The sequence below is a fragment of the Papio anubis genome, chromosome 2 (assembly GCF_008728515.1).
Source record: "Papio anubis isolate 15944 chromosome 2, Panubis1.0, whole genome shotgun sequence".
Classification (NCBI taxonomy): Eukaryota; Metazoa; Chordata; class Mammalia; order Primates; family Cercopithecidae; genus Papio; species Papio anubis.
In genome coordinates this window covers 45,114,550-45,138,708 of record NC_044977.1, presented here as the reverse complement: position 1 = coordinate 45,138,708, position 24,159 = coordinate 45,114,550, and the positions used below count along the sequence as shown (strand labels likewise).

At 35.0% G+C, this 24,159-nt stretch overlaps 1 protein-coding gene across 8 annotated transcripts in view; it reads left to right on the top strand.

Moving 5' to 3' along the window:
- The window catches only part of ZNF148 (zinc finger protein 148), a 140,762-nt gene that overhangs the window by 32,320 nt on the left and 84,283 nt on the right, over positions 1-24,159 (top strand). For all 8 annotated transcript variants that reach the window (XM_021934144.1, XM_021934146.1, XM_021934142.1 and 5 more), the window contains exons 2-3: positions 11,309-11,389; positions 18,450-18,585. The gene's annotated coding sequence lies outside the window, so the exon portion shown is untranslated. The remainder of the gene's footprint in view (positions 1-11,308; positions 11,390-18,449; positions 18,586-24,159) is intronic.

The following is a 24,159-nucleotide window of genomic DNA, read 5'->3' as shown; positions in this document are numbered from 1 at the left end:
TTTAATATAAATTAAGAATTTTTCTGGTAGTGCATGAATGTTTGTTTCCTTGTCTTCTTGCAGATTACTAGAACCTTTATTTAGGATTCCATCTTGACTTACTTATATTGTTTTGAGTCTATCTCGGTTTTGTAGTGGCAGTTTTGGTTATTATATGCATACGTGACTTAGTCTACTAGTATCAACATTGATACTTCAACAGAAGTGTGGAAACCTGACTTTTATTTTACCTTTCACCTTCTCCAATTTTAAATATGATTGTCTCGCGTATCAGATGATGTTATAACTTTTGTTTCAATCATGAAATATGATTTATAAAACTAACGAAGGAAAAGTCTTGTTTATACCTATATTTCCATTCTTTCTGTTGTTTCTTCTTTGATATTTTGACATTCCTTTTTAAAAAATCATTTTCTTTATGTTCAGCAAATTTCCTTCAGCCAGTCTTTATGGATAGATGTGCTAGAGACTTTTTAAAAAAACTTTTCTTTATTTGAGAATATACTTTTATTTCCTTATTATTTCTGAAGGGCAGTTTCACTGGATATAGAAGTCCCAGTTGGCAGTTGTCTTTTTTCCCAATATTTGAAAAATACTGTGCCACTTTTATTTTTGGCCTCTGTGGTTTGAGATGAGAAACCTGGTGTCATTTGAATTGGTGTTCCCTTATGGGTAATGTGTTGTTTCTCTCTGGCTGCTTTCAAGGTTGTTGTTTTTTTTTTTTTTTTGTCTTTAGTTTTTGAATGTTTAATTATGATGTGTTAGCGTGAATTTCAGTAGGCTTATCAACTCTTTGTATTTGCTTAGCTATTTGGATCTGCAAGTTAGTGTTCCCTAAATTTGAGTATGTTTCAGTCATCATTTCTTCAAGTAGTGTTTGAACCGCACTCTTTCTTTCGTCTTTATGGGACTTTGATTGTGTGAATGTTGGATCTTTTTTTATTGTCCTGTAGTACCCTAAAGCTACTACTTTTTTCAGTTTGTTTTCTTCTCTTGTTCAGATTGGGTGAATTCTAATTTTCTGTCCTCAAGTTCAACGATTCTCTTCCCTGTCATTTCCATTTTTTTCCCCCCCGAAACAGGGTGTGGCTCTGTCACTCAGGCTGGAGTTAGTGGCACAATCTTGGCTCACTGCAACCTCCACCTCCCAGGCTCAAGTCATCCCCCTACCTTAGCGTCCTGAGTAGCTGGGACTACAGGTGTAAAGCCACCACGTCTGGCTAATTTTATATTTTTTGTAGAGATGGTGTTTCGCCATGTTGCCCAGGCTGGTCTTGAACTCCTGAGCTCAGGTGATCCACCCGCCTTGGCCTTCCAAAGTGCTGGGATTACAGACATGAGCCACCATGCCCAGCCCATCTCTATGTTTTTATTGAGCCCACCTTAAAAATGTATTGTAATTTTTAGTTACTTTTTTCTTCTTTTTAGTTTTTATTTGCTTATTTATTTTATTTAATTTTTTTTCTAGGTAGGAGTGCAGTGGTGTGATCACAGCTCACTCTCACTCTGACCTCCCAGGCTCAAGCAATCTTCATACCTTAGCCTGGCAAGTAGCTGGGACTACAGGTGTGTGCCACCATGCCCAGTTAATTTGTAAAAATTTTTTGTAGAGATGGGGTCTCACTGTGTTGCCCACGCTGGTCTTACAACTTCTGTTTCTTTGCTGAGATTTTCCATTTTTTCACTTGTTTCTGGGTAATGTATAATTGTGGAAACATTTTTATTATGGATGTTTTGTGTTTTTTTCACTTGTTGCGGTAGAATTTGTTAATATATTGTTGAAACTTTTGCTTAAAAATTCTTGTCAAATTCCAGCATCTGATTTACTTCTATTTTGGCTTTGGTTGATTTTCTTTTCTCATTTATGGTGTGATTTTCTTAGGTGTTTTTTTGTTACATCATGGACATTTTATCTGTTATCTTAGGAGGCTCTGGGCCCTATTTACATTTTTATTTTAGGAGTGGGCTGTGGTTCCAGTGGCAGTTTAATTTTTAGAGACTTTGCAGTCTACTTGGTTTGTTTGATCCTACTGCAGCACCCACTGGAAGGGGTTTCCCCATGCTGGGTTTCTGATTGTCTACAGATGGGAGAGGATTATGGTGGGACCCACCTACTGGTCTCTTCTTTTCTCCCCTGTCCTGGTAACTTCGGGCAAGTGAAGAGGTTCTTGGCCCAACCTGAGCCACTTGCTATGGCTGGGTCCATGAATTTCTCCTACTTGCTTCTCCATCTCTAGGTGGAAAGCAGAGTCTCAGGCCAAGTAAGGAAGAAGAGTGCTTCCTGTGGTCTTTATTGTCATTTGGGCTTCCAGTTGATCTCCTTCTCCTGATGTTTTCAGGACAACATCAGAGAGTTGTTGCCGTTTGTTTTCGGGGAGGAATCTGACTATCTGAGCTACTTTCTTTTGCTAGATTGGTGGTTGGGAAATGTCAGGTCTGGGTTGTCTTCTTCTGTTGGGTGTGAGGACATGAAACACTCTGCTGCTCTTTTGTTTCTCCATTCCTTGGGTCACAAGTTGGTTTACTGCCTTTTTACCACCTTTGGATTTTCCTTTGCTTGTTATTTCAATGGTTTACAGTTGTGCTTCGTGAGTAGTGGCAGTAGGAGAACAGATCTAGGCCATTTTGTCTGAACTGGAAGTTGAAGTCCCTGCATCATCTCAATCCAGCGAGTTATTTCAGCATTGAAAATAATGGTATATAATTATGTGTTTTGTGAACTTAACATTTATTTTTAATTTTTAATTTTTGTGGGTACATAGTAGGTTATATATTTATGGGGTACATGAGATATTTTGATACAGGCATAATAATCACATCATGGAAAATGGGGTATCCATCTCAAGCATTTATCCTTTGTATTACAAACAATCCAATTATATTATTTCAGTTATTTAAAAATGTACAGCCTTGTTTACTTTTAGGCATTATGTAAAATGTGTGCTTCACTTATAAACCACACTATCTGACCCTCAAAGTTTTTGTGAGGTCAGTCATATCCAGCTCAAGAGGTTGCTAGGGAATAGATGCATACTATTTTCCTGTGCATCTACACATAAACAGAATTTTGTTATTTAGTTAATTAAAGTGAGTTTTTGAATTCTGAGCATTTTCTTCAAAGATGTGTTTAATAGATTGTATTTAAGGTGTTTCAGCTGTTCCCGTAATACGTTACTGCATTTTAGTACTCTTAAACATTTTTCAGAAAAAGACTGAAAATCTTGTATTATGCAACTGATTTATTCTAATTAATAGATTGGAAAAGGTAAGATAAATTGTCATGCTTTTACATTGCCTAGTTTTCTAATGGAGAATAAATTGGCCCCAAATAAGAAAATGTTCACCGTACATTAATAGAAGCTAGTGTTTTTGGCTGGGAATGGTGGCTCACACCTGTAATCTCAGCAACTTGGGAAGCTGAGGTGGAAGGATCACTTGAGGTCAGGAGTTTGAGATCAGCCTGGGGAAATGTAGTGAGACCCCATCACTAAGAACAACAGCAACAACTACAGAATCACTGGGCTCCTTTGCAGCTACTTCTTAGTATTCTCTAATTGATTCTTATGGCAAATCTCAGTTTTCCTAATCAGATTTAAAATTATTCCCTTAGCTCAGGGACTATATGATTTTTTTTTTTTTTTTATGTTTAGGCACACCTCTGCATTGTGTTTAGTGCCTAGGGTAATTCTGGGCATGTATTCTAGACAGAGTAGATCAGATTGGTTCTGGCATTGAATAAGGTGAAAAATATCAAAATATGTACTGGAAATGGAGTATGGCTTTTTGTGGCCCACTTATAAGTTTTTAAATGATCATATTTAATTATATTTCATATTAAAACTAGTAATTCCATTCCTTCTTGTTATTTTTGACTTGTGATAGTATTTTTGTTGCTGTTGTTGTTTTTTTGAGACAGAGTCTCACTCTGTCGCAGAGTCGAGTGCAGTGGCACAATGTTGGCTCACTGCAACCTTTGCCTCCCAGGCTGAAGTGATTCTCATGCCTCAGCCTCCCAAGTAGCTGGGATTACAGGTGGGTACCAGCATGCCTGGCTAACTACTTGTAATAGTATTTTAACATGTTTTTGATCACAAAGAATTGACACTTTAAAAATCAAAGTTAAATGAAGTGTTAAACTTTAATTTTTAAATGGGCATTTCTATATTCTTTTCTAGGGTTCCCTTCATTATTACAATAACTTTGTGTAATAAAAATGATGAGTTTTCTCTGATAATATACATATGTATCTATCATTGTAAATAGCATCTTCATGTCAAAATTTATGTCTATTCGTGTTACGCTGAACTTTAAAGATGTTTACTTTTTTTTCTGATTCCTAGAAGATTGCTAAGAGTAATGTTAAATATATCTTAATTTGAAAATGACCTTACCTGTGGTGTTATGTTAGAGTAGACATTTATTAGGAGGTGGAGGATCTGGTCGATGGCTTTTGTTTTTGATTTGGAGAGAGTCTCACTCTGTTACTCAGGCTGGAGTGCAGTGGTGCAGTCCTAGCTCACTGCAGCCTCAAACTCCTTGACTCAAGTAATCCTCCCACCTCAGCCTTCCTAGTATCTGGGTGGCATGCACCATCTTGCCTGGCTAATTAAAAAAAATTTTTTTTTTGTAGAGATGGTTGCCCAGGCTGGTCTCTATGTTGCCCAGGCTGGTCTCAAACTCCTGGGCTCAAGTGATCCTCCCACCTTGGCCTCCCAAAGTATTGGGATTATAGGCATGAATTGCTGTGCCTGGCCTTAGTTGAAGTCTTTGTCTTGCCACTAAGATGGTGTATAATCTTCGTTACTTAACCTCTTGAACCTGTTTCATCATCTAAAGAACTGAGACAAACAATAGTACTTGCCCAGGTAGTTGTGTGTGAGTGTTTAGAGGGTGGGGAATGAAATGTCACCTGTGAAAGCACTTTGTGAACTCTAAAGTACTTTATCAGAATATGGTTGTTTCATCTTTGAGAAGATTGTTTCAAAGTTTGCCTGGGTGATCTTGATCATCATAGTACAAAATGTATCATGATTGTTTACAAAATGAATGTTTATTCAGTAAAAATTTAAGAATTAAACAGCGTTTCCTTAAGTTTTGTGGCTTACTAACCTTAAAAATTAATTTACGTTATCTGGGAAAGGATTACATAGTTGCTTGTCAGTGCAGCATCCTCACTGTGATAGGGTTAGTTTTGGAATGTTTCTTCTGGAAGCAGGTGATTTAGATTTAAAAGTTCTATCTCTTTAGTGGTTTGTAGTCTAAAGTTTATAAAATGCTTACTTTTGTAGCATTGTTTATAACAATGCTTACTTTTGTAGCATTACTGTTTCTAACATGGATGGACAGTTGGTTTCTTCTTTGATGAATGTTTATTGGTTAGTTGATTTGAAAAGATCAAGGGAAGGTGAAAATTTTCACTTGATGGCTTTATTTTTCTCACTTTGCTAAGCCAAGTTCTATGTATCTGAGTGCTCCTTTGTAGGATTTTCTTTCTCAGCTAAGTGCAGTAACCACACTAATTGCAAAGTTTTAAAGATTGTGACTTGATTTTTTTATTTTTTTGAAAGGTGATTTCTGGCCAGGCACGGTGGCTCATGCTGGTAATCCCACCAGTTTGGGAGGCCAAGGCAGGTGGATCATGAGGTCAGGAGATGGAGAACATCCTGGCCAACATGGTGAAGCCCCATCTCTACTAAAATACAAAAAATCAGCCGGGCATGGTGGTGCGTGCCTGTAGTCCCAGCTGTGCAGTAGGCTGAGGCAGGGGAATCGCTTGAACCTGGGAGGTGGATGTTGCAGTGAGCTGAAATCGTGCCACCACACTCCAGCCTGGTGACAGAGCAAGACTACATCTCAAAAAAAAAAAAAAAAAAAAAGGTGATTTCTGGGGTGGTTGGTTTGAATTTACTGGGCTGTCATCCCTCCTTGGGATAGATATGGTTATGAAAAATATACTATTAGCCCATTCAGATATCATTTAGTTCAAAATATATAAAGTGTAACTCTTTAGGGGGAATCTTAATAACTTTAAATTTCAAAGCAGTTATTATAAATTTAAAGAACACGTTCATCTGTTCTTTGCATTGTCACTCTATAGAGATTCAAAACAAATTCATAGAAATCTCTTGCCTGAAACAAGTTTTTATTCTTTTTAAAACATCATTCAGAAAGCCTCATTAAATCATAAAAGTAAGAACTAATTTAAAAATATAACTTGACTAATGTGTAAATGTATAATGTGTAAAATGTGCTCTAGTTAAAAGATGCTAAAGGACTGTAAGCATTTTTAGTTTCAGATTCTTATACCATGTGTGCTGTAATTTATCTTTTCATTGCTTTGGGCTTTTGATTTAAAGGGCAGAGGTAGCCTTTTTATTTGATAGAGCTCCTGGGAGTATAAATAGTTAAAATGTGTAAGCATTATGCATTTCATTGAAACTTTAAAAATGATTTTCTAGAAAGATTACCTTAATTAACCAAGAACTATGTTCTTTATCAATGAATGACTTTTCAAAGGATGGTCATACTTAGGAGTAACATTAAGGTTTTATTTATTGCCTTAGAAATTTATATTCTTGACAGAATTTTTGTAGGAGTTTCTTCTAACACATCTTTTATCTGGATCTTGCTACGTTAATTCATAAAACTTCATCTTTAGCAATCTTACTTTTCTAGGCAAAGATGACAGTTAAAACATAATTTGGTGGGCTAAAAGTATACTCTGCAAACAACATAAAGATATACTTTGAAAATATTGTATCAGTAGAAACTGTCTACATGAAATGTGAAATATTTGAAAACATGAAATGTGAAATATTTGAAAATACGAAAGAAGCTCTTCCTATCTGTTGCAACGTGCATGCAGTTTTTGTAGCTCTTCTGAAGGAGTGCTTCTGAAATTTGTTACTAGCATTATCTTTAAACAAAGAATGGAAATTAAGTTAGATTGGACTAACCTATTTATGTTGCTAAGAATTATCATGGTGCATTTGATACAGTGTTTCATAAAGTTCATAGTAGACTTATCAGTAGGTTGAATTTCTTTATTGTTAAGACAGTCAAGTCTTTTTCTGGAAATTCTAAGGGTAACGTAATGTTGCCAAACTCCATTTAGGCTGGTTTTGAGACCAAGTTTCACCATTTTATTAGGTTAATGTGACCTTGGGTGACTTTTCTGCATGCCTTAGTGTTGTTATCTATGATTCCATAATTAGAAAGAGAGTGTTGTATGGTGGTTAAGCTTCTAGAGCCTGATTTTCCTGGGAGGAAATTCCAGCTTTACTAATAATTTAAAAAATACTGCATCTCTTATGTGTAAGGCACTGGTTTAGGCACTTGGGATATATCAGTGGATAAAACAGGCAAAAATTTTTTCTCTTGTGTAGCTTATAGTTAGGGCAGGAAAAAAAAACATAAATAAGTCGGTTGTGTAATATGTTAGGAGGTGGGCAGTACTGTGCAAAATGTATAACAGGATAAAAGGGGGATTGAATGTATATGGTGGAATGTTGCAATTTTAAATGGTGTGACTGGAAGAGGCCTCATTAACAAGACTTTAGCAAGACTTTGTAGTAGCTAAAGGTTTTAGTTACAAAGATCTCTCGAGGAAGAGTGTTCCAGACAGAGGAACAGCCAGTGCAGTAGATTCTGCTGCATGCTGGAGATTCTGGGACAATAAGGAGGTCAGGTCACTGCTGCTGGAGTGGAGTGAACAAGGGGAGAGGATAGAAAATGAGGTCTGAAAGATGAGGGTGGATAGTGGTGGAGGTGGTCGTTGATGGGTGGGGGATAAGCACAGTAGTGCATGTAAGGCTTTGTAGACCCTTATAAGGAGTTTGGTTCTGCCTCTTACTACTTTCATATTCTTTGGTAAATTATATAACCTTTTAGTTTTGTCATCTGTAAAATGTGAATAATAACAATACCAATCTCATAGGCTTGTTGTTTTGATTGAGTTAATACCTATAGTGTCCTAGGAACACTACTGAGCAGAGTCCAAAGCATATATTCATTACTTATATATTGCATATATTCTTACATGTGGAATCAACATTAAGAGATCACCTTCTTCCTTTTCTTTTGACAAGGTAGCAAAGGGAGAGTTAATTGATCACTGCTTTGACTTTTCTATGATAAATTGCTTATGCTTCAATTGTATCACATTATTATCACAAACATTTACTCTGTATGTGCTTATCATCCTTGCTAAATTATGAATGCCTTTGGACAGAGACCAGGGTATTTTATTATGTCTTAGGAATCTTAATGTGTTGTAAATATATATCATGTGATAAAAAATGTTGACTAAATTAATGACAAAAATGTTGGCTTAATTAATACATCGGACCACCTGCTAGTAAGTATATTGGAACATTGCCAGTCTATCAAAGCTAAATAGTGGAAGGGTGGTAGCTAATGGCCTCTGCAAAATATTTATGTATTTTATTTCTGTGCCATAATTATTCAAATTGGTATTAGTAGAAAATTTCCTTAAATATTATATAGGTATACAAGTTTGTACCATGTAAAACGAAAAGTCTTTATGTATATTATATATCTATTAATATTTGCTGTCATTGGTTGATAGGAAACAACTACTATCTTGATTGATAGCATAGATACAATAAAACTCTTACTTTAAAATATAATAGTTCCCTACTTACAGTGGTTTGATTTAGGATTTTTTGACTTTATGATGATGCAAAAGGCATAGACATTTAGTTATAGGCATAAACTTGTTACTTATTGGGACATAACCTCTTTATAAGTCAAGGAACATCTGTATATTTTTAGTCTTAATCTGTTTATATCTGCCCAAGTGTTTATAATCAAAGATTATTTAGCCAGCAAAATGTTAAAAGAATTGCTAAGCAGGAATATTCACTGACTGCTGAAGTGGGGTAGTAGGGCAAGGAAAGAGTAAGATCTGAACTGACTTGGGTGGTTGTCCAAGTAATTTTATATCTGCCTTTTTGTATTTGCTTGGTTTCAGTTTCCAGCTTAGTAGGTTCTCTTCTCCCCATTCTTGGTTGAGAGGAGTGGAAGAGGAGAAAGGGGGATAGAGGCTTGAAGACATGAAATTAGTAGATGATGCTAAATGAATTAGGGTTCCAGAGACAGACTATGTGACAGGTGACTTGGGGGTAATTGTGGGTTTACATGGTAGAGGAATGGTTGTGTGGGAAAGACATTCTAGAATTTCTGTTTATAAATTTATACTTTGAGGTTATATTATTTTGTGTGTATGCATGTTTACTTTTCCTTCTTGCTTCACTATTTTATTTTTGTTTTCTTTTTACATATCTAAGTTATATTCTTTGATGTATGACAGCAGTAATCTAGTGCTTTCAATAAAATGTGATGCAAGAAGGTGAGTATGCTTTTTGTGAAAATGTGTTCGACTGAATATTAAGATTTCAAAAACATTTGTCCAGTCTGTAGATGTTACTAGCTCATGATGAGTTGTGTAATAATATCCTGATTGTGGAGTAGATACATCACTTTAAAAAAGACTCATAATGTTAAAATGCATAATGTGAAGACATTTTTTCCCCTTACATAGGTTTTGCAGTGTCCTTTTCTGTTCAATTTTATTCTTGTAATTAGCAATTCTAAAAGTTGGATATAGTAATGTATGTAGCAATATATGTACAGAATATATAATATTTTAATAGAATACTGAACAGCAGCAGTGTAATGCAGAAACAGTTGTTAAAAGAAGAACTTTAGGCAAATTTAGCAGAGCGTACATATCTGTGCAAAGAACTATTCATAAATCAGGCAGCACTCTGAACCAGAAGCGGTTTGGAGAGCTCCACCCAGCAACATAGGCAGGCAGTATTTATACACAGAAAAAGCAAATGACAAGCAGAAATAGCTTGATTGGTTACCTCTTGGCATTTGCCTTATATGGACATAGTCTTATCAGGTGACAGTCTGTAATTGGCTGAGGCTTGGCTACTGTGATTTGCTGAGACTCAGCTACTTGTTACAAAAATATACTCTTAAATTAGGTAGCAGTTTGTTTACATAGTAAGTTAGGTTTTGTTGGCTACCCAGAGGGGCAGCTTTAGACCTAATTTAATTTAACATAATTTTGCTTTACTTTACCCATTTTTAATAGTGTCTAACTTAGTAGTATAGTTTTATAGCTTTTATTATCCTTTTGGTACTCTTGCTATAGAAGTATGTACTTAAAATAACTTTGCATAATTGAGAGGAATGACATATATATGCTTTTGAATGCTTGGCTGCAAAACATTGAGGCAGGCAATTAGAAGCTTAGTAGAAATAAAGTATTTTAAAGTAGATTTTTTTGTAACTAGCTCAATAACAAAGCTACTGACTAGCTAAGTACTGGAAAATGCTAAATTATCAGAAAGACTGTACTGTTTGTAGTTTCTTGATAAAGCATATGTAAATACAACCTTGAGTTGATATACTTGGTTATTTTCTAGAGATTATCAATTTCTAGAAAATACCCTGCTTTTACATTTATGGCTTTTATTGATGTGCAAGGTATTTATGGATCCCTAAACTTGTATTAGGACTGTTACATAAAATGCTTTAGCTATTGTTTCTGAATAAAATTATATTTGGCTTGTTCTTTATTTCTGATAATTCAACTTTCAGTCTTCATTACTTTCATTTAATATACTTGGGAAAAATCCCAGTTACATGAATAAAGTGATCTGTGGTTGGTATCAATGCAGTACCAATGTGGAATGTTAATTTTCTGTGTTAGTCTCTGCTAAAAGGTTGGTTATAGCATAATGTTTAAAAAATATTGATGGACCATTTTAGCGTTATTAAATACCTTTTGCTTTGAACTTTTAAGATGCTTATGTTTGTATTTTCAAAAACTGCATCCTTAATATATTTAGATTTTTTCCGCTGAGGGAAATGTTACTATAAGAGTTTATCAAGAAAATAGTGCTATTTGAGTGTTGGAGAGTGTCAGAATATGATTTTAATGAAACACATTTGTGCTTTCCTTCCTATTTTAGGATATTTAAGATGATTGTCAAGGTTATTGTCCTGACTTCAAAGAAATCTTAATCCTTCACTGGAAGTTAAGTTTGAAAAAGTCCAATTTGTATCTGAGTCATTGTTGTAATATCATTTAGCATTGATGGGTCATTGTACTCAGACGAAGTGTTAGTTGTTACTAATTTTATTTAACAGTATCTACCATGGAAAGAATTTTGTTAAACTTAGGACACTTAAATGTAACAATTTTACCTGACTTTAAGACTGTGTTTAATCCTGATTCTTTTGGGGGATAACCTGTATTTGTGTACTTTTGTAGGATAGAGGGAGGAATCAGCAGTTTGAAAATTCAAGCACGTGATCTGGCGGGATGGGCGTTTGCCTGACATATTTAATGGAGGTAATTCAGCATTGTTTGACTCAATCTTTAATTTTTACCTGTGATAGATGCCCATGTTACTACACATACTTACAATAACTGTTGGGTATAAGTGTGCATTTATGGCCAATCCCTTTTCTTTTTATATTCATATAAATAACATCACTATTATAAATATTATAAATAATATGTAGATATGGACATATGTACATAGAAAATGACATTGTTAATTTTATAAGATGGGGTCCATTATCTTCTCTTAAGATTACTTGCATATCTTCTTTTAGGCCTCATTTCCTTTATGTTAGGAAGGCAAATGATCCTCTCCTTTCTTGTTGGCCTATGTTGGTGCATATATTAAACCTATGCTTTTATCTTTCATACAACGTGAAAGAAATTATCTAACAGTTTTCAAGGAGTTTACATATCTGTCGGTGGCACATACTCATGTCAATTTTTAATGATCATAAAAATTATTCTATTTGTTGTATTTTTAATTTTTTAATTTTTTTTATAGAGACAGGGTCTCAACTGTGTTGCCCAGGCTGGTCCTGAACCCCTGAACTCAAGTAGTCCTCTTGCCTCAGCCTCCCAAAGTGCTAGGATTACAGGTGTGAGTCACTGTACCTGGCCTGATCATAAAAATTCTAAAGTTTCTCTGTGCATTTTAAAATTTGTTTTTTGAGAATTTTTTTGTTTTTTGAGATAGGGTTTTTGCCCTGTTGCCCAGGCTGGAGTACAGTGGTGTGATCTTGGCTCACTGCAACCTCTGTCTACGGGGCTCAAGTGATCCACCCACCTCAGGCCTCCCAAGTAACTGGGACCACAGGCACAGGCCACCCTACCTGGCTAACTTTTGTGGGTTTTTTTGTTGAGATAGCATTTTGCCATGTTGCCCAGGCGGATCTTGAACTTCTGAGCTCAAGCAATCCATCTGCCTTGGCCTCCAAAGTGCTGGGATTATAGACCTGAGCCACTGCGCTCAGCCTGAGAATTCTTTTTCACCTTGTGTATTGAAATTATTTGGAGTTTCAGTGGCCATATTTTAGGATTTTCCTAGTTTTTCCTCATCTTCTGATAATTGTTATGGTCAATATTTTTCACTTCTTTACTCATGTTTATTATATTAGGTGTATACACTTAGGCAATAGAGAATGTTATAACATCGAAAAAAAGCTTTCCAACCCTTTCCTATTCGGTATAATCATTGTATATCCTTGCAGACAATTTCTATACATATACAAGCATTTATGTGTGTGCTTATATTTACACATTTTTTTACACAAATGAGATCACACTATATTATTCAGTAATATTAAAAAAATAAACTTCCACATTTTTGCAAATCATTGCTTCTCATTTTATGCTGCATAGTATTCTAATATTTGGACATATCATAATTTTTCTAACTAGTCATCTACTTATGGATATTTAGCCCCTTTTTTTTTGCTATTGTAAATGATGATGTAGTGAATATTCTTGGGTACACCTTTGCACATATTTAAAAATTTATCTGGCTAGGTGTGGTGGCTTATGCCTGTAATTCCAGCATTTTGGGAGGCCAAGGCAGGTGGATCACTTGAGGTCAGGAGTTCGAGACTAGCTTGGCCAACATGGTGAAACCCCAGCTCTACTAAAAATACAAAAATTAGCCAGGCATGGTGGTGGGTGCCTGTTATCCCAGCTACTCAGGAGACTGAGGCGGAAGAATTGCTTAAACCCAGGAGGCGGAGGTTGTGGTGAGCCAAGATACCACCACTGCATTCCAGCCTGGGCAACAGAGCAAGACTCTGTCTTAAATTAAAAAAAAAAATTATATATATATATATATCTGTAGTATAAATTCTGAAGGGAAAAATCATTGGACTGAAGATTATGTACATTTAACAATTTGGTGGATAAATTGCCTAACTCTAAAAAGAAGGCCAAATATCAGTAGTCTGTGAGAGAGCGGATCTCTGTATCTCTTTGACAACACTAGCTAGTGTCAAACTTTTTAATATTTGTCAGTTTTTTGTTGATTAGCTTTGCTTTTCTTACGAATGAGTTTGAAGATTTTCCCCCTTATTATTGGCCATAATGTATGTTTTCAGTTACCGATTTGGTCATGTGCTTTGCTGTTTTATGGAGCTCTTTATGTTTTTGTATATTAAGGAAAGGAGCCTCTTGCCATTTTTTTTAAGTTTTCCAGTTGACAATTGTATACACTTATGAGGGTGTAATGTTTTTTATTTTTACTTGACACATATATAGTGTATATTTATGGTAACATACATGGTGTACATTTAAATTTTATACACTATTAAAACGTTGTGTAATGATCACATCTGGCTAATTGGAGTATTTTCATCACTTTAAATATTTACCATTTCTTTGTGAGCCTCTTGTCATTTATTAGATTACTTTTGCTCAAGTTTTGCTCATCTTTTGATTTTATTATTTTGCCCAACAGAAGTTTTCATTTTTTATTGTTGAATATAGTAATCTCATCTTCCGTGACTGAGGTGGGCAGTGGAGAACAGTTCTGTGTTAGATTTAAAAGGTCTTTATCATTGATTATAGGGCTCACTTTTCCCTTCAGATTATGGCATCTCTGAATAACATGAATCTCTAACTTATCATACTTCAACTTTTGTTTCTTTTTCTTCTCCTTCGTAAATTAGTTTGGCCAGGTGTCTTTAGGAAGAAAATGAATATACATAAATAATTATCTTTTAAAATATAAATAATAGGTATTGGGACTCATAATGGAAGAAGAGGTATACATTCATAATGACAACTACAAAGATAGAAATGCCTGGGAGCATATTACTTAAAAAAAAATTGAAACTCTATGGAAGAATAAGAAAGAGTATTTGAATCAGTTCACATTTTTTGATAAGATACATATGAAATTCTTCAAATATATATTTAAAGCTATATATTTTAAGTATTGCTTTAGCTGCATCCTGTAAATTTTGATATTTTTCGTTTTCATTCAGTTAAAAATATTTTCTAATTTCCCTTTACATTTTGTCTTTGTTATTTAGAAGTTGGAAGTTTAATTTCCAAATGTTTGTGGATTTCCCAGTTTTTTAGTTGATATCAAATTCAATTCTGGTATGGTTAGAGAACATATAAATGTATTTGTTTATAAGACAGGGTCTTGCTGTGTTGCCCAGGCTGGTCTTGAACTCCGGGGCTTAAGCAATCCGTCCACCTCAGGCTCCTGAAGTGTTGGGATTACAGGCATGAGCCACCTTGTGAGGCTCAGACAACATATTTTTATGACTTCAATCCATTTAAATTTAGTGAGACTTATTTTGTGGCCCAGCATGTGGCCTGTCCTAGAGAATGTTTTAAAACAATATGTATTCTAGTATTGTTTGGTAGTGTTTTCAATATATGCCACTTACGTATAGTTGGTTGATAGTGTGGTTCTGGTCTTCTCTGTCCTTTCTAGTTTTCTGTCTAATTATTATATCACTTATTTAGAGTGAGACATTGAGATCTCCAAATATAATTGTTGAATTTTTAATTTTTCCTTTCAATCGTGTTAGTTACTGCTTCATTATTTTGGGACTCTTTTTAGATGCATACACAATTGTTATATCTTCCTGATGTTTTGACTGTTTATTATTATGAAATGTCTTTCGTTGTCTCTATAGTCTTAAAGTGTGTTTTATCTGATGTTAATATAGCCATTCTGTCTCTTATGGGTACTGCTTCTATAGTATATCCTTTTTTTCCCCGTCCTTTTACTTTCAGTTTTGAATGTAGGATATGTCTTTTGTTGATAGCATATAGTTGGAATTTGTGTTTCTGTCCTTTCTGACAGTCGTTGCCTTTCCATTGGACTATTTAGACCATTCATATTTAATTAGGGATATAGTTGGATTTACATTTGCCATTTTGGTACCTGCTACACACACACACACACACAAAATATATATATATACACACACACACACACATATATAAAAAGATATATATACATATATATAAAGCAAGTATATATAGTGTCATTTCACTATGGTTTATATATGATATGGTCCTTTATATATATATGTATCTACATAGATATAGATAGATATCTCCTATGTTTTTGTTCCTTTGTTTCCTCTATTGCCTTTTGTGTTAAATACTTTTTAGTGTGCCATTTTAATTACTCCAGTGATTTTTTTAACTGTATATTTTTAAAGATATTTTCTTTGTGGTTGCTGTCAGGATTATGCATTTTAACAGGCTGCTTATTATCAGTAAGATAAAGAAACTCCTCCAATGTAGGTCCATTTTCTCTTCTTTATTGTACCGCTATTGTAATATACTTCTCTATATATTATAAACCCAGTAGTACAGTGTTGTGATCATTGCTTTATACATTCTTAGGTGTTTTAAAGGAAGGAAGAAATGAGAAAAATATGTTTATAGAGTCTTTTTTGAATTAACCCACATATTTGCCATTTCTGGTGCTCTTCAATTCTTTCTGTGTATTTAAGTCTGATGTCTTTTCCTTTCAGCTTGATGGGCTTCCTTTGGTGTTTGTTTAAGGCAGGTCTGCTAGCAAAAACAATTGTCTCAATTTTTGGTTATCTGGGAATATTTTTTCATTTTTGAAGGATAGTTTTGCTGCCTTCTTGGTTGACAGCTGTATCTTTCAACTTTTTGAATATGTGATTTCACTGTCTTCTTGTCTCTATTGTTTTTAACTGGAAGTTAGCCACTAATCTCTGCATATGCTGAATCATTATTCTCTTCCTGCTTTCAAGATTTTTCTCCTTGTGTTTGCTTTCAACAAGTTTGACTACGTTGTGTCCAGTTGTAGGTTGCTTTATATTTTCCTACTTTAAATTCATTGTGCTTCTTAGATCTGTAGATTTATTTTCCTTAGAAAAATTAAATTTGGGGCCAGGCATGGTGGCTCATACCTATAATCCCAGCACAGGTGGGGATTTGAGAGGCCAAGGTGGTCACATCACCTGAGGTCAGGAGTTCAAGACCAGCTTGGCCAACATGGTGAAACCCTGTCTCTACAAAAATACAAAAATTAGCCGGGCGTGATGGCGGGTTCCTGTAATCCCAGCTACTTGGGAGGCTGAGGCAGGAGAATCGCTTGAACCTGGGAGGCACAGGTTGCAGTGAGCCGAGATCACACTATTACACTCCAGACTGGGGGACTGAGCGAGACTCCATCTTAAAAAAAAAGAAAGTAAATTTGTCACGTTTTGGCCAATATTTTATTAATTTTTTTTTCTTCCCTTCTTTCCCGGTACTCAAAATGTTGGTAAGCTGGATGTTGTTCCACATGTCTTTGAGGCTCTGTTCATTTTACTTCCATCTTTTTCCACTCTTGTTTTTCAGAGTAGATGGTTTCTATTGATGTATCTTAAAAGTCACTGATTTTCTTTTGCCATAAATCTGTTGAGCCCTTCTGATGAATTTTTTATTTCTGTTACTGTATTCTTAAACTTCAGGATTTCCATTTGGTTCTTTTACATAATTTCTGCATCTTTGTTGAGGATCTCTTATTGGTTGATTGCGGTTTTTCATAATTAAAAAACTTTAAAACATGAGTTCCTTTTAACATATTTAACATATCTATAATAGATATTTTACAAAATATATTGTAACAACTCTGGATTGTGATGAGCCCCTCCCCTTTTATTGTTACTGTTGTCATTTCACTATAGTTTATATATGATACAATCCTATTGAGGAAAAGAAATTTTATTTTGCATGAAAGTGTATCTGGAAAAAGATATACGTGAATATCCAGGAAAATTCTGAAATGTAAGAGTACTGAGAGGTGAATAGCTCTATAAGAATTTGGACTTTTAAAAAAATATGTAAACTGTTGAAATGTTTTTTAAAAAATGAATTAATATACTTTCTGAAGTTCAAAGAGGAAATCATTACTGATATGGATGTAGGTGGGAAAGACTATTCTTTTTGCCTTTGCACCATCCTAAGCTAATGTAAAATCATAGGATCTTTCATGTATCATCTGGTGTCCACACTTCTTGTGAAGGAGTGTTTGCAAACTATTCTTGATAGATAGGAATCTAATATTTTAAGAACCTCCAGGGTAGGAAATTCCATAAAATCTTTAGTCTGTTAACTATGCTCTGAATACTTACTGTCAGGAAGTTTTCTTCCTGTGTATAGCCTATACTCTGTTTTTGTTTTGAATGTGCTAAAAATTTTCCATATATTTTTATCTATCTTTTTTGTCAGCTTTTTCCTGTTGGTGGTAATCTTGCTGATAATATTTAATCTGATTTTATAACCATAATTGCTTCTATTGTTTTTGGCCACTAGAATTTTACGTTGAATTTATATAATAGTTTCTTTTAAGTTTTGGCATGCCATTAGTTCTGTTTGTTTGTAAGGCCTGCCATTGTGTTTCTTCTCTCTTCACTTCATAGACTTTAACAAAGCAGATATGATTAGTGTTTGTAAGTAGTTTCTTAAGTTTTGTTTTTTCTAACCTTTTAGGTCTGTAATTCTCTGAATTTCCTTGAATATCCTGTATCTTTGAGGCTGTAGATTCCACATCTAGGCAATTGTTTTTTGTTTTTTGTTTTTTTTGAGACAGAGTCTCGCTTTGTTGCCCAGACTGGAGTGCAGTGGCGCATTCTCGGCTCACTGCAAGCACTGCTCCCCGGGTTCATGCCATTCTCCTGCCTCAGCCTCCCGAGTAGCTGGGACTATACACGCCCGCCACCACGCCCGGCTAATTTTTGGTATTTTTAGTAGAGATGGGGTTTCATCGTGTTAGCCAGGATGGTCTCGATCTCCTGACCTTGTGATCTGCCTGCCTCGGCCTCCCAAAGTGCTGGGATTACAGGCATGAGCCACCGTGACTGGCCGGCAGTTGTTCTTTGTAAGGCCAAGTTTATTTCTCATTTACCGTCTACTTACTACTATTGCATTTTTTCAATTTCAAACATAAAAACAAGTCAGTACATTGATCATTGAGTCATAACTTACTATATTTAGAAAAAATTTTCACTTCAGTATTCATACCAATTTGCATATATTATATTTGTATAGTATTTTTTCCTACCATTAATAATGTTTGTTGTGTGTGTGTTTATTGTAGGAATTGGATGGCATAAGTGATTAAGGTGGTATTGAGGATTTCTGAAGTCTGTGAAAGGTGGAAACTCAACCATGATTTCTTTTTCAACTCTACAGCATTCCCTTCCTTGAAGTCTTCATTTTTACCTTAGTCTCAGGTAATTTTAATACTTGCATTTCATAATCTTGAATAAATAAGTTTTTTCAAATATGAAGTCATTGTATTTAGCTGCTAGAATTTTATACTGAATTTATATAATAGTTTCTTAAAGTTTTGGTATTTATATTTGGAAGAAACTAGTTTTTTTCTTGAGGAAACAAATTTAAGAGATGAATAATGGTGTCATTTTAGACTCTAACACACACAAAAATGTGTAATCTTAAGTGAAATTGAATTGAGAGTTATTTTCTTGGTTTAACACTTTTTCTCAACAGGATATAGCATTTTTTACCCTCTATCCTGAACACATATACACTCATATTAAATTTCCCAGAATTTTCAAAGAAACTGTTTTCACACTGAGGAAAGTTAGGCATGTTAGTCAAGTTTAATGGTGTTTGCTATATAATTTTTAAAATGTGAAAAAACATATCAGTTTCTATACATCTGTACATGTTGTGTGTATGCCTGCACTAATATAAGGAAGCAGTCTTATAGATAATTCAGTAATCACTTAAGTATATAGGCTTGGCTACTGTGACTGAGGCTTATAAAGGTAGAAATATATTTGAATTTACTTGAAAAGTATGTGTAAACTATCTTGAGAGTATATGGAGGCTGCAGAATCACTATATATCAGGGCTCCTTTGTCTTGCTCTGCTCTTATGTGCAGTTTCTATATTGTGGGTGAGAATGGTTACCATTGTGTCTGCTGATAAGAAGAAAAAGAGAATGGCATTCTGTTTACCTTTAAGAGGAGTTTGTGTATATCACTTTCACTCAGATCCCTTTGGTTTTAACTTTGTCACATGTCACAACCAGCTGCAAAGGAGGCTGGGAAGTAAGTGACTCTGATTTAGGCAGCCATATGTTGCACTTAATTTTTATTACTGGATAAGAAGGAGAGAACAGGTTCTGGGGAGATAGCCAGGTATCTGTCACATTAAGGTTTGAGTCCGATATATTTTCCATTAAAAAGAAGTGCTGTTGATTTAAACAGTTAACTTTTTTGTTGTTGTTCTAGAATGAGTCTTGGTTACTGTATAGTATGTATTAAAAATAACCATTAGCAATCTAGGCATAGTGGTATGTGCCCAGTCCCATCTCATTTAATTGAAAAAAAATTAGGTGTTTAACATTTGTTCATAGTATACAGGGACATTTTGTTTTAAGAAGTTTTTAAAAATATTTTTAAAATATTTCTTTTGATCATGTAAGAATACAGAAACTTTATAGTTTGAATATTAATGTTTGAATTGTTGATATTGGCATAAAATGTAATGGATGCAATAACTAGATCCAACAGAATGTAGGATTCTGCTTTGTGGGAACTTTTTTTTTTTTTTTTTAAACCTTTTTCCTCCCCCTCTTCTTGTTAAGATAAATTATAGCTGTTTCTTAAACTGTTTGAATTTCTGTAAATTTGATATTTTAGTATTTTAAATACTACTATCTTCTTGTTACATTGTTTTACAGAACAGATAATAAATATTTGGAATGCAGAATATGCCTAGATTCTGTTTCATTTGAGAGGGGCTTCAGTGTGGTATAGAAATGCCTATTAACTTTGGCTTATTCAAATATTTATAAATTATTTTTCTGTGGTGAAAAATAGTTTTTTTTTTTTTAACTTTTTAGGTTTTTGAAGTCGTATTATATAAAATGATTATTGTTAGTGTGTAAAGCAGCTATTGAAACAGGTATTTATTTAAACATCCTTTATTGTTGTTAGCACTGATCAGAGAAGCCTTTGTGTCCCATTGTATAAATGATGTTCCTGTTAGGATATTTTGAAATAGTAGTACTTTAAAAATTAACATAGTTTACAAGGTATGTTTTATAGATACAAAATGGTAGTTATACAGAAATATATCTGAAGAGGTCTTTGAATGTACTTAGACAAGAAATAGATTTTGTTTTTTTACTAAGAGATGAAGTAGTTTCTGCTTAGATCAAAACTGTACTTTTCAAGGATGAAAGCAAATGCAAAACTTCTTCAGAATAACAAATAGCAAATTTGTTAAAGGTTCTGGTATTAATCATGGGTTTCATCTCACCAAATGATTTGGAGGCTTATTGATACTTGTATTTCTAATGCTGATATTTTTAAGGTGTAATTTCTCACAGTTAGAAACATAGGTTAGAAATGTTAATATCCAAGTGAATGTAACTGGCATCCTGCAAATAACAAAGTGCTTTGGATCAGAAGTAATTTGTGAAATCTAGCTTTTTTTCTTTTACCTGTTTTCAGAACAGGTTCCTTTGAGTGCCTCTCTTTTGGCTTGCAAGTGAAGTTTCATTTTAGAATGAATAGGTTCTGTTACAAAGTCGGGGGAAGAGGTGTTACTGAATTTGTGAGAATATTTTAAGTTGAAAATTACTCTTTTTATACAGAAGACGATGATTAGGTTCCGAAGCTTGCCTATTATAACCTGCTTTGACTCATAGTTGAAGTTCCATATTATTCAAAAAAGCTTATGGAAAATAATATTACTACCAAACTCAATACATAGAAATGGAGGATCTCTAAGTGGGAAATATTTATTTCTTTCATGCTCAAATGCAGATTAATTAAAGGTAATAAGTGGCACATGGAAGGTCATGTACATTCTGAAAGGGAACTTGGTGCTTTAAAAAATTTTAGAGCATATAGCACAAGCCTTCAAATCTGTTTTCATTTTAAATTGTACAGCCCTCTTTTTTTGATACAGGTGTATCATTAGCACTGACTGGTTTTACATTTATTAGCCATATTTAGGATTATTTTTAAATTTCCAATTGGAAATGGGAAGGTAGAGAGATTTTCCTGGTAAGGCTTTGAGAAAACAGAGGAAGGAAGGTTGCTTAAGAAGATATATTTAAACCCATGAAAAAGAAAGAATGGCTGAGGAGAAATTCACTGAGATATGAGTAACAGATAGAAATTGGAAAACAGAAGGCCGGGCACGGTGGCTCACGCCTGTAATCCCAGCACTTTGGGAGGCTGAGGCGGGTGGATCACAAGGTCAGGAGATCGAGACCACGGTGAAACCCCATCTCTAAAAATACAAAAAATTAGCCGGGCATGGTGGCGGGCACCTGTAGTCCCAGCTGCTCGGGAGGCTGAGGCAGGAGAATGGCATGAACCCGGGAGGCGGAGCTTGCAGTAAGCTGAGATCGCACCACTGCACTCCAGCCTGGGCGACAGAGCGAGACTCCCTCTCAAAAAAAAAAAAAAAAAAAGAAATTGGAAAACAGAAAATGTGGAAAGTGTCGAGTCCTCCCACAGAAGAAAAGGGGATTCTGTGTCAGAACGTTCTCCCATGGTAGCCATGAGATGGAGTAGTCAGCTAAGGACAGTTTGATTGCTTTGCCAAGCCAAGCAATGATGATAGAGAGGCCTTAAGAGCAGGTGGTGAGAGGGCAATAAGAGTTCAACTACTTCCTAATGTGTCCAGGGCCTTTTAAAGTCAGGAAATAGTGTGGTAAGGTAAAAAGTGCATTGAGTCAGCTAAGTCTGGTTTGAAATCCCAGTTTACTTCTTAGCTATGCATCCTTGGGTAAGCCCCAGTTTGTCTGTTAAATGAGGATATGCTGTTACTGTCTTGAGGGTTATTGTAAGTATTAAGTAAGGCAATATATTTAAAGGTGCCCAGCACAGTGTCTTACATTTCAGCACACATTAGTTGTCTTTCCTCTCCAGGTTTTCATAATTTCTGAATTTTAGAATACAGACGTAAACATACTAATTTGGAAAGACCCCATTAATTGTATAAAACTCCCATTAAGAAAACCTCAGCAAGCATTTTTTTTCCCCGATTTTTAATTGGCCCTTGTAGAACAAGGAAGCATTTTTAAGAGCCTTGTATATTTGATTAAAAATGAGTAATAGTACCTAACTTGTCCATTTGTAATGCGTCTGTTAACTTTGTCCTCTGAAGACAAGCCCAGACAGTTCCCCAAGTTTTGGAAATAATTGTCAAAAAAACATTTGTGTTAAAAGCCTGTGTATTTAATTCCTTATTAAAAGCCCTGACCCAAAACTGTTTGCTCTGTTTCAACTTAATATAAATCTGTAAAGCTTAGTTTTTAATTACTTACACGTAATTGATTAGAGACATTAAATTCGAAGATGACCACAAGAAGAGTCAACTATTTCTTCTGGTAGACAGGAGAAAAGTAATGGCAGATAATTTACATTCTTTTTAAGTACCCCTCTGTCACTAGGCTTAAATGACTAGACGGTTACCTAAGTCACTACAGTTAGACTTTTACACAGCTGAACTAAACGTGTCAGTAGGAAGGATGTTAGGTGTGTGTGGGGTTGGGAGTGGGAGCGGGGAGGGGAAATTCAATGGAATTGGAAGTTGTGTTGTGGCCCCCTAAATACCCCTGTAGCCGGTTTCTCTCGCAGAGGGATGGTGATGAGGGAAGAATAAATCATGGAAGCGGGGAAAGAATGCAGAATTTGAAGTAATCTGTGAAAGGGAGATTTAGGAGAAATTGGCCTTAGTTGGTCTCCTTCCTTTCTCTTTCCTGCTCTGTTGTAGTTTTCACCATTCTCTGCTGTGGGTAACTTGAAGTGCAGAGGAAGGATTGCCTCTCATTCTTAGCTGAATTAGCCCTCGGACATCATTGTCCAGCCTGTCTTGGTTCTTAACAGTGCTGCCATTTTGTACTCTGTGGTGTCAGCTGCCTAAGGTCTCTACGAGATAAAGGGTCTTCACAAGGAGCTCAGCGTGGCTTATTACTCCACGTATTTTCTTTTCTCTTCAGTTGGACAGGGGTTCCTTGAAGCTGAAATTAATTGTTTAGTTTTTTTGCCCTTCCAAATCAGTCTTCCATGTGAGTAATAAGATTTAAAGGAAGCATTCTTTCTTTCCTCTTCTGTGTGGTATCCCTAACCCCTGACTTTCCATTAATTATACACACATTTGGATTAGAAAGCAGTTGGCTTTTTGAGGAGTTAACAGGAAGAGACAGTTAATTATTCACATATTAGTGTGGCTTGACTACCTCAGTTTTCTTTCTTTACACTTAGCTGATCCTCCCTAAAAATAATGAAATTAGGGGAGGGATATGACATGTGTTAGCTTTTGAGCTTGGAACCTTTTGTTGTATTTGGATTTTTGAATATGCAGTGAGGCACGTGAGAGCTTTGACTGAGACCACTGAAGAGTTTCAGTGGGAAAGGTTAAAACCGTAATGGCAGAGAAGGGAGGTGCAAGGACAATACAAGTGTGTTTTTTCTACTTTATCTTTTTTTAATTAATAAGTGTAGCTTTGTCCTGTTCCCTTTTTCCATGGACCTGGTAAAATTTCCTGGCCAGAGACAGGTTGAGGTATATGATAGAGGTATGACTCACTTTGTCTTTGAAACATGTCTTAAAATAACACTAAGTCTTTGTTTTAAAATAAAGAAGAAAAACAAGACCTAGAGTCAATTCTGTTACTCATACCCTGTTAGCTTGCTGTAACCTTAAAGAAAGAAAAGATGTTGGTACATGAAAAAGGAATAATAAAAAGTCAAAATTAGTCTTCTTCATGAAGATCCTTTCTTATTTCATTTTCCAAATTCCAGTTAAGTTTCTTA